This window comes from Rhodnius prolixus, unplaced genomic scaffold (genome assembly GCF_049639745.1).
Source record: "Rhodnius prolixus isolate KJV_2025 unplaced genomic scaffold, Rpr scaffold_8, whole genome shotgun sequence".
Classification (NCBI taxonomy): Eukaryota; Metazoa; Arthropoda; class Insecta; order Hemiptera; family Reduviidae; genus Rhodnius; species Rhodnius prolixus.
The window spans coordinates 9,559,788-9,578,792 of record NW_027411593.1 but is presented as its reverse complement, the minus strand read 5'-3'; the positions used below and the strand labels follow the sequence as shown (position 1 = coordinate 9,578,792).

At 35.2% G+C, this 19,005-nt stretch overlaps 1 long non-coding RNA gene across 1 annotated transcript in view; it reads right to left on the bottom strand.

Moving 5' to 3' along the window:
- Positions 1-19,005, bottom strand: part of LOC141450819 (uncharacterized) — a 108,679-nt gene that overhangs the window by 5,137 nt on the left and 84,537 nt on the right. The window contains exons 3-4 of the long non-coding RNA XR_012456339.1: positions 1,018-1,128; positions 845-935 (exon numbers count right to left, since the gene is read on the bottom strand). This is a non-coding gene — a long non-coding RNA (uncharacterized lncRNA). The remainder of the gene's footprint in view (positions 1-844; positions 936-1,017; positions 1,129-19,005) is intronic.

Below are 19,005 nucleotides of genomic sequence, written 5' to 3'. Positions count from 1 at the left end.
TTATTTATTTCACTTCGGTTTTATAAAATAATAATTGTTCTAAACTAAAATGGTTACTAAAATGGTAAAAATTGGCATTTGAGTAAATTAGTAATGAAAAGTCAGTTCGCAAAATCCCATTTTTCTGCATTTACACCCCTCTGTTCGGGGTAGGGTTTTATTAAAAACCAAAAAAATCCATACGATCTTGAAGCTCAATAAATGCGCAACTTTTTCTGAAATTATGTGATTCCTTGATTCATTAATCATTGAGAAAATGCAGTTGAAAATTTTAACAGAAATCATCGAGAACGAATTTTTTAGACATTAAAGTAAAAATTTCATTGTTATAAGAAACGTTTTGAGGCTCTGTACCAAGCAGATTTATAGGAAATTTAATGCTCTGTCGTTTGGAATAAGCAGATTTGTTGTAGGATAAAGGATAGAAAAGTTACGGCCGTTTTTATGGCGGAAAAACGCGAATATCGACGGAAAAGTTAAAAATGCAAATATCTTGGACACTATTGAGAATCGGGCCAAAGTGAAGAGAATATTTTTAGTTGCATTTGAGCTGTAGAATCACCTCCCCAAGTTTCGACCACTCCTCCGTATACACCCTGTATACAACTATTTACATAAACTACAGCTAATGGATGGTTCAGTACTCTGTGCTCCTGCCATCCTTATAGTTTAACCGAAATTAAAATCACCGTAATCCTTCTCTAATCATTTTCTTGCATTCATTCTAATCGGCTATAACTTTTAAATACATTCATATTTCATAGCTAGCTCTGCTATAGATTTAAGCACATAGATGTTGGTGGAGAATGTAATGTCTCCGTAGCGAAATGGTGCATCTAAATACCTGTATATATCGTCAAACATTCGTTTCCTTTCTACTACATAACGTGGACATATCATTATTATATGTTTGAAATCCTTCTCCTCATTGCAATCTACACAAAACATTGACAGTATTACGACCTTTCAAAGTGTCTATTTCATTGTAATAGATTTAACTCTTAGCAAGCAACATACCGTCCAATGACTAGGCTATATCTTTAATTCTATTTCTTTCTATCTCGTGCGACTTCCTCACGTGCAGTTAAAGTATGTCGATACTTTTTATTTCAATTAGAAATCGATGATCTGAAAAAAAAATAAAATCCAGTTAATTGTAATGAAAAAAAGAGCTGAAATTTGGGTAGATTATGTGATTTTAGGTACTGCCTCCAAAATAAGCCACTCCTTAGCGAGTAAAAATCATCTTTTATCAAAATGAACTTTTAAATTTTTAAAATTCCAGAAATAATCTAATAACGATACATAAAAAGCAAAAAATGAAGGGTTGTTCTGATTAAAAATCAGCAAGGAATTCCAGGCAATGTTTTTTCCCCCCCATATTTCAGAATTCCTAACTAGAAGGAATGTAAATATATAATACGCATATATATATATCTGTGTGTGGGTCTGTAATATTAATATTCAAACTCACTGTAGAGGGAACCTTGTGAAAGAAGTCATGTGAAAAATTTTACCGCTTCAAGCGGCCGCTCTACAAAGCTTCAGGATTTTATTTGATACAGAATATTATTATGTGTAAGGGGTAGCTCTCATTCTTACCCACACAGATATATAATAGAAATATATATAACTATATGTGTACGTTAATGCACGAAGAAGGTTATGCTTACTACATCTCTGTAAAATATTACAATAATTGAATCCAATATATTCCAAATAATTGTAACGTTCAAAAATTTACATCATATTTTGTTCATATGTTCCATTTCTTTACTTAGACCGAAGACTTTCTTGGAACCCCCACACTGAACTTAGTGCGCGAGTATCTCACAGATACAGACTGAACCTAAAATAATCGCAGTTTAGTGACGGAGCGGCGGAGGATGCTGTCCTTTAAGCAATGCTACACCCTCATGACTAGTTTCCTTCAGTGCTAATCTCATCTTGCTTGGGGTTGTACATTTCTTTGCAATTGTCGATTCGTACCTGACATATACTAGCGACCAATCGAGTAAGATTCCAGATTTATCAATTATTTATAAAAATTTTTTATGCATGTCCATCAAATTGAACTATTTTCAACATTGTTTATAAGAATATTGTTTTCTACTGACAGAAAAAGACATTGTATATCTCAGATACGAGGAGGAAATATCTGCGAAAACTTTTAGACAGTCTAGAACCAGTGTTTCCCAACCTTTTTTGTGTCATGCCCCACCTTAACCTTTATAAAATTTTTATGCCCCCCTATGTAACATACATAATTTTTAACATTAAAAAATTGATTCGTTCACTTAAGAAACATAAATGATAGGTTCTAGGAAGAAATCACTCTGAAATTGTTCACAAAACACAGTAAGTAAAATTTCAAAACATATAATGAAAAACTGAAATTCAAATTCCAAATAATTTTAATACAGATTTTTCTATATTAATTTATTATTTTAATTTAGTGAGATCCTTGCGCTTGATGCTTGCTGCACAGAGATTTTATATTAGGTTCCAATTTGGTTAGCTGCAGTCTCAAGTCTCCACGTTGTGTTATATCCAGCCGATTTCTTTTTTTTACCAGTAAATCATTTACAGCACTAAATCCACATTCAGCTAAAAATGAAGATGGAAACGGTAGCAATAGTTTTCTTGCACATTTGGTTGAATTTAGGTATTTGATTTCTGTTTCCTCACAAAGCCATGCCATCGCTCCTTTTATATTAAATAAAGTTTTAACTGACTCATCATTTTGCAATTCTGCGAGTTCTTCTTGATACTGCATATTTGATATGCAGCGATGGGCCAATTAAGTGCCAACAACTGCGCTGTTTAGCGAGTTTTTAAAACGTACGGGGTTCCCCGCGGCAGTCTGCACGCTCCGCGGTGAACCCCAGACGAAGTTTACTTGACGACGCCAATCACCCAGTTGATATATTGGTCTCGTCAAACGGAATTATATTTAATAATTATTTACCGCAATTATTTAAGAATTTGCTTTTTTTGTTAAATTTGGCACCGATATCTAGCATTGCATTTAAATGGCCCGGATCGAAAGGGTTAAAGTCGTGTCGAGTCCATTTTCGAATTGCCCCCCTTAACTATCAAATTGCCCCCCTGGGGGGCATGGGCCCCACGTTGGGAAACACCGGTCTAGTGGCTGAACATGCTGATTGTAATTATTACACTTATTGGCTTGTAAAAAATAAAAAGTACTGTCGTTTTCTGAGCCTTTTTTATTTGTTATTTCGTTATTAATAATTACAGATGTTATTTAATTAATTTTATTTCTTCTATTGATAGAAAAAATTAAAAATACCAAAGTTTATCTGTGAGATAGGCGCGCCCGTTTTTGTAACTTTTTGGGCGCGCCCGCTGGAAGGTTAAGAACAGAACTAAATAGACACTATCGACTACTTAAAAGACTCTTAGACGAAAGACCAAAACTCACTCTGGACAACAAAAGACTGATTTATACTTCTATTTTGAAACCCCATCTGAGAGTATGGAATAGAGCTGTGGGGTTCAACCAAGCGCTCCAATCTCCAAAGGATTCAATCTCCTTCAATCTAAAATACTTCGAACTATGGTACACGCTCCATTTTAACCTAGACTATACACACTGACTGTAACATTCCTTTTATCACCGAAGTTGCTAAAACACTATACAAGAAAACTTCACATCAACCTGCAACTTCTCATATAAATCCTCTAGCTTAAAATCTTTCTTCAAGAACTCTTTCTGATAACCTGGACAAGACGCTTTAAGAGACAGTGTGGCCTCGTGATCTCCTCTCAAGTAAAAAGAGTGGACTAATAGTCTAATGTTTTGGGAGTATTACCACTGGAGGTAACTTCTCCACACGTTACCTTATCATTTGTTACTCTCCTGTTATCATTATTAGTTATAGCGCTGATTGTAGCACATTTCATTTACTACCCTTTTAGAACCGCAGATTTAAAAAATTGCCCTAATTTGGTGACTGTACTCTCTCAATATGACAATTGTAAAATAAATTTTTATAGATTTTTAAGTCTAGCAATGAAAATGAGATCTTTTGTAATTAATGAGTGACTTAAGGTTAAAAATTTTCAGTTTTTCTTAGTTTTGTGTGATTTTCATTTATAACTTTATTCCATTTTACATTTTATTCCATTTTCAATTTTTAGGCTTGTCAATTTATTATTATGGCTTCTCTTGTTTTTATTTTTATTTATTTTTTTTTTACATGTTCTACGAGGGTCGTTTGGAAAGTCCGTGCAAAGTACCACTGGCGCGTATCGAGGTTATGTTTAGTTAGTAGCATCTCTTGGAAGAGCACACACCAAGTTTCAGCCAGATCAGTCTATTTCTTTGTGTTTGGCATTCGTTTGAATCGAGGAAGTCGAGTGATTTTCAAAAAATGGACGAAAAAGAATTTCGTGTGTTGATTAAACACTACTTTATGAAAGGCAAAACGCCTCAGGAGACTAAAGAGAAGCTTGATAAACATTATGGTGACTCTGCACCTTCGATTAGAATAGTTTATAAGTGGTTTCAAAATTTTCGGAGTGGCCATATGGGCACAAGTGACGCTGAACGTTCTGGACGCCCTGTTGAGGTTACTACTCCAGAAATCATTGATAAAATCCATTATATGGTGATGGATGACAGAAGAGTGAAGGTGCGTGAGATTGCTAGTGCTGTGGGCATCTCGAATGAACGGGTACATAATATTTTGCATCAACATTTGGACATGACAAAGCTATCCGCAAGATGGATGCCGCGATTGCTCACGCTTGACCAAAAACGAAATCGTGTGAAGTGTTGCAAGGACGGTTTGCAGCTGTTCCAAAAGAATCCGCAGGACTTTAAGCGTCGTTTCGTCACTGTGGATGAAACATGGATACATCACTACACTCCTGAGACCAAAGAACAATCTAAACAATGGGTTACCAAGGGGGGAATCTGCGCCAAAAAAAAAAAGGCGAAGACCGTTCCTTCGGCCGGAAAGATTATGGCGACTGTCTTTTGGGATTCGCAAGGAATAATCCTTGATCGACTATCTGGAAAAGGGTAAAACTAGTAACAGGTGCATATTATTCATCGTTATTGGACCGTTTGAAAAACCGAGCTGCAAGAAAAACGCCCACGATTGGCCCACAAAAAAAGTCCTTTACCATCACGACAACGCACCAGCTCACACCTCAGCAGTTGTGGTCGCAAAATTAGTGGAAATAGGGTGTTCCAACTCGTTTCACATCCCCCCTCTATTCTCCAGACTTGGCTCCCTCGGACTACTATTTGTTCCCCAATATGAAGAAATGGCTGGCGGGAAAAAGATTTTATTCAAACGAGGAGAGGTGAAGGTAATCAGTAAAACTAATACAAGAAAAAAGACAAAAATTTTGTATATTACAAATAAATAATTCTATTTCAATAGAAATGATTCATTATTTCGGCTATTTTATTTTTCTTTATCTCTACATTTAATTTACAACTACCTATTGGCAACAATGCTTAGAGAACACAAGCAAAATAAATTGAAAGAATCATTAGAGGTCAGTTAGCGACATTGCACCCAACTTAGGACAGAATACTGAAGGACAAACAGAACTATGTACTTATTTAAGGCGGTCTAGACTAAAAACTGCAAGTAAAAGGACAGTGTAGAACAAAATGTGATTTTTGCACTGCAAAAAAATTGCAAAGACAACCTGTCAGAAATACTGTTATTTTTACGGAATACAAGAATGCTCATTTACATGCTGAAAACATGAAGCTGTTTAGGACAATTTTTTTGACTGACGTAGATTTACAGATTATTGTAATTAGATTTTTGATTTATTAAAACTGTCCGGTAGGGCAGTTGTACGATATAAGGGTTGATTGCCAAAAACTGCACGAAAAAGCTGTAACGTTGAAAAACACCCAACTTTGACAATTTTTTTCTCTTTTTCTATAAATTTTCTTTATAATATAGGGAAAATCCTCCTTAATTTAATTGTTGTATAGTTTTATGCATTTATTAATTAGTGTTGTCTTATTAATAGATTATGTCAGATAAAATCAGATTTGTTTCTGGCCACTGGAAGTTATCATATTTTACACCTGGGCCTAGAAAACATAATTGTAAGAATTGAACCAGGGTAATCCCAATGATTAACATAATACCAACTCAGGATACTGCCGGTAAAGTGTATTCAAAGGATATCCTTCATTATTAGATGGCCGCGAAGCTATCAACGCTTCAGTATGCTGACAGGAATCGAGGAATAGAATAGTTTGGGTACAGATTGTGCATGAACAGTTTGTAGGGTTGGAAAAGTTAGATGAGAAATGAAAATGTTTCAAATATGATGGAAAAAAAAAACAAGAAAAGAAAAACATACTTTTCTGCGAAAGAAAACTGATTGTAGATGATATCAATCTCAACTTTGGTGAAGTTCTGATATTTGAAGAGTTGCTTTTAGCGAAGAGGTGGAGTTTTTTTGGAGAGGATATTCCATAACAGAAACGTAAGAGTAAAATTTTAAAATTCCAGTTTTTGGGTTAATCTAGTAAGTAAATTACCTAATTATATTCTCTATACATTATTTCTTTTTCTCTTTCTTAGTTGAAACAGAAAATTGAAGTTTTGAAATGTTAACTGATTTCAAATTCTGGGCAATAACTCAAGCAATAACAAGTGAACGTTGGTTTTCCATGCTTCATCTTGGAGCCAAGCTTGCTGTTCTCCTTACATAACCCCTGTACTCTAACTGTGCAAACATTTCCAAACTAAGCGATGAATATTTAATGTTTTAATCTTAGCGTCTAAAGTGTAACATTTTCTAAGTCAAAATTTGTACCTGCTGTTATCACAGAAATTTTAATGAATATTTCTTTCTGATCTGCTAACACAGAAAAAATGAGTATTTTGTATATTTATGACCAATTTAAAACAAAAACAAAAGAATACGTTTTCTGATTCTTCTTAAGAAAAATATGTTGCTATGGTAAGAATTCAAACTAGAAGTTTTTTTCCAAAAATACCATTGAACTTGACAAAACGTCTTTTTTATATTTTGTGCGCAACTAATGTTGGACTAAAAACTGAGAAGTTGTTGGAAATTCTCTCAACGATGATTTTAACGTTTTTCTTCAAAGTTAAAGTTCAAATAAGTCTGATTCTCATAAACGCTAGTCTCTTCATTTGAAACGTTTTCACCAGAAATTTGATTTTAAAGTAACGATTTTTTTATAAAGTATTACTAGATTATCAGGGCGGGACCTATGCTTCACGGCACTGCAGCCAAAAGGGGCTTATTGTGCCTTTTCCTCTGGATCTAGTAGACGAAACCTCCCCTACTAAAGTGGTTGAGGACTTTCCCTACTAGTTCTTTAAGCGCTACTATCTCCTTTGGTCTCAAAGTTCCAAAGGTTTCATTTCATAGCGCAAACACTCGATTGCATCGCAATCGTACAAAAGGGGAGAGGTTGTTTCCTCCTCTTCCTGACACAGTCTGAACAAAGGTTCCCAGCTGATAAGCCCCAACTTGGTACAGATGCTTAATACTACTTAATTTTTTTTTTTTAATGTTTAAGGCGCGTCAACATCTAAGGTTATTGGCGCCCGGAGCTTTTTTCAGTGCACTGCCGGCCTCCGGACAGTGTTCTCTCGTTACAGACAACACTGTCCATCGCCGGACAGTGAGCTGTAAGAAGCTCCTAGGAAAAGAAAATCTAAGCGAACCCGGGACCTCCGCGTGGGATTCCAGTATGCTAACCGCATAGCTAATCCCTTCCAAGAATCCCTCGCCAAGAATATTTGACAAGTTCACGCAGGAAATCGATCCAAATTTTGTGATAAACATAGGAAAACCGTTTAGAACTATGTCACTCAATCAATCTTATTAAAATTGAATGTTGAATCAATGTTCGTCTTCCCGAATTCTCCTTTTGCTAATGGCACCTTTACAAATTTAATGACCACATTTACCTTGGAATCATTCTTTCTACACAATACGTCAATAAATCAATTATTAAATTCTGGGGTAAATTTTTTGGTTTCAGTAAGAATGTCTAATGCCAATCCCAATGTCAAATGTCAAATTATCAATAATGCTTTTTGGTTACTTAGCCAGCATCAATACTTACTTCTGCATATCCATTTATTTATTTAGATCTGTTATCAGATCTGTCACAAATTGGAGCCAAGTCTGGACCAACCCTTCGCAGGCTTTGATTAAAAAATTCATGTTTTTAATTATTTATTTGAAATTTACAAGTGCCGCGCAGTAAAGTTTTTACAAAATAATTAAATATGTTGACAATAGAGATACATGAGTGATGTCATAAACCAGTGGTTCTTTCTCAAAAATGATATTTATTTTTATTTATGAACTTACAACGCCGAGGAAATCGTGCCTCAAACGTCTAGTGAGGTTTCACGAAGTGTAAGAGATGAGAGCAATGCACTGGGATGGTCAGGTGTAGATATAGGTGTGTCAGGTAGATATATAATATGAAGCGTTGCTTTATTCTACAAAAAAAATGTTGAACAGAATGATTGAAATGCTTTGCATGCTTTAAGTCAGTAAGGCCGATTTGGTGTCAGAATTTGGAGAAATTTTTCTGAGCCCCCAGCTTGTCATTTAAAAAGGCAAAAAGACTTGGTTCGCGTCCAGACCATCAGTAAAGGTACATGAAGGATGTTAGGGAGGATGCACTGGTGTCTATGAGTGGTAAAAAACCTTAACTCCGTTTCAAGAACCTCCTTGAAGAATTTAGTAGTCGCTCTTTCCGCTGCACGAGCGGAAAGAGAAGTTATTAACGATTTTTTTTAAAAAAAAACTAATTTAATGACTAGAATATTGTCGAGCGGTTTACATTTCTAGAAGAATATGAAGGCCAAACAAACTGCTATTGTTACAGTGGTTATCGGTTATATTTAGACATCCTTTTTTCGTTGACGAAGTCCTGATTTGTGTACAAGATGCTTTTCATTGTTTTCTTTGCCTGAATTGTCCTATTAGTGGAAAAAAGGACCCTAACTTTTGACCTTAATACGACCAGCTGATTTTACCGGAACTCCATCTTAATAATTTTAGAATTCCTACTTCGAACTTCCCAAGTTTGCCATTTGTTTCTGCTGCCGTAATAAGAGCTCTTATTACACTTACCATAAGAAATCCACCTCAGAATATTTAAGAGACGCTGGTAGGGATTGTATAGTTACCAAGAGTTGAATATCCTCTACTTAGAATCTCTCTCTCTATTTGTACTATATTTGGGTGTTAGCCTTTTTCATGTATGATTTGGGAGATCATGCATTTACTATGGGGAGGATCTGTTAACTCATGGCTGACATTTCGCTTGATCTTGAACTTCTATAGTAAATCTAGATAACTAGTTTCATCACTAGAAGTTTGAAATAGTACACCCTGTTAACAAATGAAGTTACCGGCGTCACCTCTATTCAGCAAGCCACCCTACTTATGATCTAAACGTCTCGACAGCGAACATCTCAGACTTAAATCCATCTCAAAAGCTGTGATAGTGGAAATTCCACTCTACTTCTCCATTTAAAACGCACCAATCGCTAATAACTTTTTAGGAAAGCGAAATCGTATGACTACATTTTACTTAAAAAAGTTCTATGATGTATTAAGTATTGTGAATGACTGCACTCGCGGTATTCGAACTGGGGATCTCTCACTTACAGGTACAAAGTCACGCTCTTGATCATTAGACCAACACCCTAGTTAGATATTCTTACCGTAATCATAGGTCAAGAAGTCCCAGCATAAGGGTGCATTAAAATGATGTGATGGTTGTGATACGTTCTGGTGGAAAATTAATATTGAAAACCGATCACGAATAGATGAAAATTGTAAGTTTGATCTTAAATATCTCGACTAATATTAGGGATATAGAAACGGGATTAACATCATTTTTCATAGTTTTTTATGAAGTTTCCATAATCATTGTCAAAACCAGTGGTCCTTATGGAAACCCCAATCAGGTTTTTAGCCGTAACTCCGCCAAAAATGAAGATACAGCATCGGGGGTGGAAAATTTGTAAACTAGACCAAAAAGAACATATAGTTTACTTCGTGGGTTTTTTTTTTCGAAATTCCGCTTTCCTAAAAAATTATTAGCGATTGGTGCGTTTTAAATGGATCACCCTGTATATTTGAATTCTGATACAAAAACTGTACCTTCTTTTGCAACTTTTGGTACCAATCTTTCAATATACGAGTACATAATCGTAATAATGTACTACTAATTTAGAGATCATTAAAACGAGCAACAACAACAAGATGAAACAGAGTTAAGAAATATGAACATAAAAGGTGCATTAGGCTATCTGAAGTAGAACATGCAGGAAACTACTTAGCATCATTAGATAAAGTCGTATGTTAGCTCATGATACCCAGTGATAAATTGTCAGATCGGTGGGTAGCCAGGTTGTTGAGCTGTGGGACCAAGTTTTTTTCTTCTTCCCTTCATCTTCATCTTCTTCTTTTTCTTCTTCCCTGAATAATGAGGGAAAAGTGACTCCTAAATTCCTCTATAAATCATGGCTGCCATAATAAAAAACACTTTTTCACTTCAAGCTCTTTGTATATACTATATTTTTCATTTTTTTTTATAATAATAAATTTTAGCTTTCTCCTACAATTGTAAGATGGTATTCGTGATGTTAATTTTCCATCCTTAAAAAAGCAAAAAAAAAAAACGCACAATGTTGAATGTAAGATAAACATAAGGTACGTATAATTGTTTCCAAATATAATGTAGTTAACAACTTAGAAGTAGAATCGAACTTAGAATCTTGCATTTGAGCAAACGTTGTATTAAATTGCGTAATTTTAGTTAACTAATTAAATGAACAGTTGATCCCAGTAACATATACCCCCCACTGAGCGTCCCTTAAATATTAAATTTCTGCCCATAACCGTCAAAACTTGATCCCACATTATTACATTCTGCACATTATTTAGTTCTACGTTTGGGTATGTCTAACTGTATAATGTATGCGAGTATCTTTATTAATATTATAATATAATATTCTTAATTTTACTATTATTTATAGAGTTCATCTTTTTTTTCAGTGACTGATTTGTTCATCCAAAAGGGAGATTTCATTATTTATGAATTTCAGATTTTTTTATTTTTTTATTTACTTCGCCCAAGCTAAGAGCTAGGTCATCTTCATGTCTTACACTGATTAACTACAGTCTTTTTCTATAGCTTTAAAATTAATTTCTTGATAAACAATTAGCTTTACGCTTTACATCGCTTAGATGGAATAGATACGAGTGTAAAGTAGGAAATTATTGTAATCACAGTGAATGTTTAAACTGGAATTAGTTGAATCTTGTTGTAGATGTAGATTACAGAGGAGATTTGTAGAATCAAATCCACTGTGACCTAAAATACCAATAGTGGCTAGCTGAAGCGACGGCGTTTATGCCCTAGTCTAGGCCCAGGGATGGCGAACCTTTTTGAGACGTGGGTCAAATTTTGTTCATTTTTTGTTTTTAGTACTAGTTCTTGGGTCACTAATGCCGATTTGCACAAGGGTAGTTTAAAAATTTTAAACTGAATATTTTCAAAACTAAACATCTTTAAAATTCAATTGGCTTAACGGGGTAAAACGGGACGAAACAAGTGCTATGGAAGTCTCTTTTTACAAACATAACTGAACAAAACCTTACAAAAGTGTGTTTTACCTGAAGAAAAATCTAAATATGGTTATTTGCTTTGGGTTTTCGATTTTCTTAACAAACAAAATATGAGTAAAATTATACATTTTATTTTTGATATTTTGTAAACACTTTTGCTTTATTTCAAATACTACAAAAGCATTTGTCGTCATTTGCGTTTTAGAACTGTAATGATTATAGATAGCATTTAAAATGCTTTTATGTCAATGAGTGATTGAAAAAAAATATAGATAGAATATAAATTATCCACACAATTAGAAAATCTAAATCAACCCGCGCAAACAAACAAATGGTTGCCTAGCAATTGTGGGCTTGCAAGAAAAAAAAGCTTGCGTGGGTCAGTGACTGACCCGCGGGTCATAGGTTCGCCATCACTGCCCTAGACTCTTTAAAAAGTGTTATAAATATTTGTGATGATTAGTTAAGAGTTAAATAGTTGCACCCAACTATATTTCAATGGGACCTGTATAAACCTGTCTGAATGTTTCGAGTTTAAGTGAAGTAGTTGCGTTATTGGAATACACGAACACCGCTCTGTCGGAAACATGAGCTTGAATCCTGTTAACACTTAAAGGAACTTTGGTAGCTTTGGAATTAAGCTATTTCTTTACAGTCCGTTTCCTTTTTGTCTGTTAGATTAAATATGTTCTTCCGCTTGTCTTTTTTTTTTTGGTCAACGTTGTGCTTGAAGTTGCTTTATTGGGCTTAACAGTACTTTTACTGCCGAAAGTTTAATGTAACTTACATATAAGAGTGTGTGGGATGCATTCATTACTTTGAGACTTTATGGGGTAAGCTTTCAAGTCAAATCCAAACACAAGTACTCGTACACTTGGGTAGAACTTATAGTGGCTATACTTTTGGTTAAACGTGAATTAGAATGCGTAAATATAAATGTCGAAAATAGAATGACAATCCGCAGTAACAAGTTTAGTAAGTATACAATTCCGGATTCCCTAGACAAAAAAATCCACAAAGAGTTAGGGAATGGATTTACTCGAGAAATCCAGACAGACTTTGAAACTGATGAGCAAAGCGATCTGGAACTAGCATTTTTCAGAGTTGGTGTACTCAAATGATGCGTTGGAATCGTTAGGAAGTGCATCAATACAGCATCAAGCTGCAGCGGAATTATCCGAACGCTCTTATTGCATTGCTCTCTTTCTTCTTATTGATTATGATTTTCCACACTTTTCATTTTAATTACTCGCTTAAATATTCTAATTAAAACACAAAGTGCCCTCTTCCATAAATGTTAATACTTAAAGAATAAAGTAGTTAAGGAGATAACCAGCTGGTAAGTGGTTGTAAGTGACGTTCACTTTATATAAAACAGTATTTATTGTCCTGTGGACATTTCTACTTTAAACAAAAACAGTAACAAATACTTACCAAGCCCAGTAAGAAAGCTTTAAATTGGTGGAAAATGAAATTACCTTTTGCCCGAGAAATGGAATTTTACTCGTTCGTTTTATAATTAGGTAGAACATAATTTCCCTAAACTGTTCGTTAAAACACACTTTCAACTTCATTTAAAGCTTCCTTAATTAATTTTAACCGATATTCTTTTCAACAACAGTGATTAACTCTGGGAAATAGGTTAATTTATTTTTAATTGAGAAATAAAGAGAGGCTTCTTAGTTTTTATAGGGCTTATTTAAATGAAATTTATTATTATTCCAATTTTAACACCCTGTGTTTCCCAAGCTTTTTTGAATTCACTGGCGTGCTTTGGATTACTGGCGGCTAATTAGGTGACAAAGCTGGCTAATAGCTCTAGAATCGCTTTGGAGCTTAAATCTGATTTGAATCCTTAGATTAATATAATACAACTTGAAGAAATATTAAAAATATCGCATTAATATAAATTAGTTCTCGATATAATGTTAATATTTCAATTCTGTCTTATTTAAATTCATTTGTTTAATGAAGACCTGGAATAGAATTCTGCTGACATCTCATCTACAGCCTCATCTACACAAACTAGATCTCTGGGCCAAAAAGTGGAGAGTCAAATTCAATACTCAAAAGTGCGAACAGATAACTTTTACTCTGCGTCTTGTTATTCTTGTCCCTCTATAAGTTTTAACTCAATTCCTCTTCCTTCTGCTAATTTAGTTCGCTACCTTGGGATGTACGAGTACATCGACAAAAGACTTAACATGGAATCCGCACACTAAACTGAAAAGACTTGAACTCAACCGACGAAACAAATTACTGTTACGACTAATTGGCAGACAATCCAAGCTACCACTGGAACATAAAAGACTAATATACAACAGCGTACTTAAACCGATCTGGACTTAGGGACTTGAGCTGTGGGGTTCAGCCAAACTTTCCAATTCACAAACGATCCAGCCCTTCCAATCAAAAATTCCATTTTATGTCTCTAACTCCACCCTCCATAACGACCTCAAGATCTCATACGTAACTGACGAATCTAAATCTAAATATAGAAAATTCTTTGACTCTCTTCCACTCTGTACCAATCCTCTTCTTCGAAATCTCTCCTCTAAAATGATTCCAGATCGTCCTCCACGACGATTGAAACGCTGTTGGCCTCGTGACCATCTCCAGTAATGTAAGAAACTCCAGCGAGAGTGTTGCCGGTGGGCAGCTTCTCTCTTCAAGCTGATCCAGTCATGAAGTCTTCTTTTATCATATTCACAGATTGCATTTTATTATTTTTGTAGATTCTGAATAGCAAATAAATTTAAAAAAAAAAATCTGCTGACAAAGTAACCAGCAAGATTTACGAAGTTTCTGAATTGATGAAGGCTTCAACAAACATTTCCAGCAATTGGGACACCAAGAAAGAAGACTCACTGTCTAAGAACTTCAGCGGTAGAACGTTCTGTCCGAAGTTGTGGGGGAAAAAAAAACTGCACCAAGCCCAACCCCCTCAATTGTTATCTGACTGCTGCTATTTATCTGTAAATAAACTGCACTTTCACAATATACAACAATAACAAGAAAGTGCTTGCTAAGCATTTCGTAAGAGTTGTCTACAGTTTAAGCTCAAGGATTTGAGCCAGCGCTTAGAAGTTATTTTTTTGAGCGTTTTTCTTGTGAATATGAGAGATATAACCATTTTTCTCAAATGACCAAATCGTTGATTCCATTCAACTCACAAGAGAATAGATGAATGCTGTCCACATTTTGCGTAGGTTATCATTTGTTCTGGATCATTGGCTCATTTATTTAGGAACCCACAAGTTAGTGCAAATCATAGTTGCAATTTTAAGAATAAATACTTTGAAAGGAATCCAAGAGCTCGCTGTGAAAGATGGATGACAGTAACATGTTAGTTTCTCTTACTGCTGGTCCAGGAAAGCTTTGTGATCTTGTCGAATTTTCAATTTCTTAGTTTTTAGTTCAGAGATATCAGGGTTTTTTTGTCAAGCCTAGGCAGCACTGCCGTATTGGTTTTAGACTTCTGCTTGCCAAGAATGGCCAATGAACTTCATAGGCAGAAAATTCATAACTTCAAGCATTAAGCTAGAAGTTCCTCCTTAACTCCAAAAGAGGCAGATGAGTCCAATACACTTATTGCTTGCTGGTGGCTACAAATTACTCATTAGTTAGGGCGCCACGGTAGCCGAGCGGTTGGAGGCAAGACCTGCGAAGCTAATATGTATTGTGGTGCTGGGTTCGATTCCCGGTCTTAGGGCTTGGATTTTATTTAATGGTTAATAAAAGAAATTTACAGTAAAGTATGTTTGCTACTCGCCTCCGTCCACGACACCTAATTGGTAGTTGGACGTTAAGCCCCGCCTGAAAAAATAGGCGATTACTTAACTTTTTTTTTTACTTTTACTCATTAGTTTGCAGTGTGGGCAAAAATTGGTAAACTGACCTTCAACATCTGAACTAAAAGGTGAATTCATTGTTGGTGTAAAAATGCTTGAGAAATAGTTTGTAGAATTTTGTGAGAATAAATAATCTTTTCAGAACAATCAGCGTTCAAGAGTCGAATTTTTAGCGGAATATTTTATGCTTGAAGCATTTTTAATTTTTGAAAGATCAGCGTTGAACCAAACACAAAGAGGTAATTGGCTCGTTGTACCTTCTCCCTTTGTTTTAGCTAGAGAAGAATGAATAATAAATAAAGTCAGTACAGGTATCTTACAATGTTTAGAAAAGGAAAATGGAGAAAACAAATTCAGGCGATCTCCTAGTATTTTCCGCTTCTCGGCTATGGAGGAAAAGCTTACTAATCTTTCATTGTTCATTAGCCAACAGTATTTCAGTTGGTAAATTTCCTTTCTTTTCTTTATCCAGGCTGATTTCTTTTAATTAACTTCCTCAGGTGTTCCCAAAATTTTATTAAATAGAAATCTTTTTTTAATAACTTATTTTCATGCCCTGTCCATCAGATTTGTGTTTGTTTAATTTTAATCAGTGAGTGATTGATAATCTTAAACTGAAAACTTGAATGTTTTTTTTATAAACAATCATTTAATATAAAAATAATTGACCTGAAATCCAATTTAGTACAATCATTCTTGGATTTATTCAAGATTGTTGTACAAGAAAAATGTGCAACAACTCAGAATGCAGAATTCACTTAGCGTTTAGATTAGATTAGATTTAGATTTTAAAAGCGGGACGGGACCGCAGCCACAAGAGGCTTATTGTGCCTTCGCCTTTAAGTCTAGTAGGTGAAACCTCCCCTTCTAAGAAGGTTGAGAGCTTTCCCTACCAGTTCCTTCTGCTCTACAATCTCCTTTGGCCTCAGAGTTCCAAAGATATCTGTAGCGCAGCCTCAAGATTGTAACGCAATCGAATAACAAGTGAGAAGCCGTTTCCTCCTCTTCCTGACCACAATCTGCACAACGGTTCCGAGCTGATAAGCCCTATATTGTACAGAACTGCTTTCTGAACCTGCCATGCTGCCCCGCGTGAATAAGCCTGTAAAATCAGAGTAATCTGATTTCTGTCCAAGCCCCAGGAGCCTCTTTGGTTCTTTGTTTACACAGCCAAGGGCTGATGACACTCTTGCCGTGTTGGACCCCAGGAAGCTTCACCCAGTTCTTTTCATGTTCTCTCTCCAGATCCCAGTCTCTGAGAGCCTCACGAACTAAATCCTTGGTGATCCCTAGGACTAGCATTTAGTTTAGAAATCTTCCTTTATTTTAAACTTGAAGAAAAATTTTTAGGACTGAGAAAAGTATAAAATACTTTAAATTTGAAAAGTGATTTAGAATTTTGTAGAGAAAATGCCTCATTTAAAAGGTGGGACTCCACAAATTAACGGGTTACTCCAGTCTAACACACCAATTACGACCCAACAATTATTAGTTCTGGAAAAAACACTACAGTTATTTATCGTTTAGCCATTTACTATTGATCTTAAATTGCAGTTAGTTCGTTTCCTAGTTTCATGTTGAAATAGTTGTAATAAAGATAGCGTTAATGCCGGTCATAAAAGTCTTAAATAGTGCTTCTATTTTTCTTTTTGCAGCCTCCCTAGCTCTTAATCTTTCCTAATTAAATCTAAATTAACCACTTGTACCTAACCATTTATCAGATAACTTAATGCTACTTCTCCCGTGGCCAGTTATCAACACCATTTAACTCACATATCCACAGCTAATTTACCAAATATTAATTTAAGAAATGTTCTAAGTTCTTTCTAGATTTAGTTTCTTTTTTATTTTCAAGGGAAGGATGAGATCTTTAATTGCTTGTAGGCTATATAAAGGTAAGACAGTAGTGTCTCGATTTAGTTGTTACCGGAAACCGAAGAAGCTGAAGAACGCTTGATAAGTAGGGCGATGGCCAGCTATATCTCTTCCTCTGGATTAGCCGCTCACCCAGATAAGTGGAAATGCACTTCCTAGAAATATGTTTCAAAAATAAAGTTTTTAGTGCATCAAAATATGCAGCTTCAACTTGGTACGATTTTATCGTTTTTTTTGGGTGTTCACTCAGTTCTTTTTCTTCTTCTTCTTGCTTGGCACTACAGTCCATGAAGGAGATTGGCCGCCTCAATAATGCTGTGCCATTCATCCCTCTCTTGGGCCGCTCTTCTCCATCTTCTTAAAGCCCAAATCTCTCAAATCCTACTCAACAATGTCCAACCATCTCACCCGGGGCCTCCCTCTCCTCCTAGCCCCTCCTGGATGTCCAAGAAATAGTTTTTTGGCTATTCTTTCCTTCCCCCATTCGATCCAAGTGACCCAACCATCTAATTCTTCCTAGCTTGATAAGGCCAACTAGGTCCTGTTCAGCATAAAGGTCACTGGACTTCCTTGTTGGCTCTTATCCTCCATCTGTCCCCTTCCAGATTGGGGCCATATATCCTTCTCAAAATTTTTCGTTCCCAGACACTGAGAAAGCGTTCATCCTTCTTATTAAGGAGCCCACGTTTCGCTAACGTACATCACAAATCGTCTTGTAAGTATGCAATTTAGGATCTCTCGATAGAGTTCTAAAACGGAAAACTTTCTGTAAGGACTAGAAGCTCCTATTACCTGCTGTTCACTCAGTAACCATTTTTAAAAACCCTTAATTTTTTTAGAATTAGGTAACCTTAAAACTTGTACTTTCGGTAAAAACCTTATATTGATTGGAACACGATCGCATAAAAATTAAAAAGAGTAAAAAATTGTTGTATACCAAAATATAATAAACATATAATAGAAAATCAACTAACTGAGAAAGAAACAGAAATGTGCATTAAAATGATGTTATTCTAAATATAAAACATCAACAATCCGTTATGTGTACTAACCTAATTACAATAATTGTTAAGATAGCAATTAATATGCTTTCTCAAGACTGAAGTATGTATCTTGTATACCCAAGGGTGAACCAAATGGTTTCACCCTAGTAAGTTTGGGTATGGAAATGGAGGGGGTTAGCTCATGTACATGCATGCTCCAAACATGGCTGCATGTATAACCCGAAGGTATCTCCATGCTACACACGGCTCTGGTCCTTATTAGCAACTAATTTATTGAATACATTACAAATGGGAGACGGTTTATTTATCCGCCATCATAGCTGTATTTATGAACTTCTATATAGCTTAAGATAACATCGGAAGATAATAGAAGCTACAACATTAAACTGAATATAATAAGGATTTGCAAGTTTAGCAATAGTCCAAAAATTTCATTTGAATAAAACAAAATCTGAAAATAAAAACTTCTAATTTTCTCTTTTTAAAACATTCACAGAATTGACATTAAAAAAAATCCCATAAATTATCTAAAATTTCCCATTTTTCGTTTAAAGATAAAAATGGGAAATTTTTGTATAGAGCGAACCGTAAAACATATTGCGCTATATTACATCCTTTGGATTGCCAAGGCG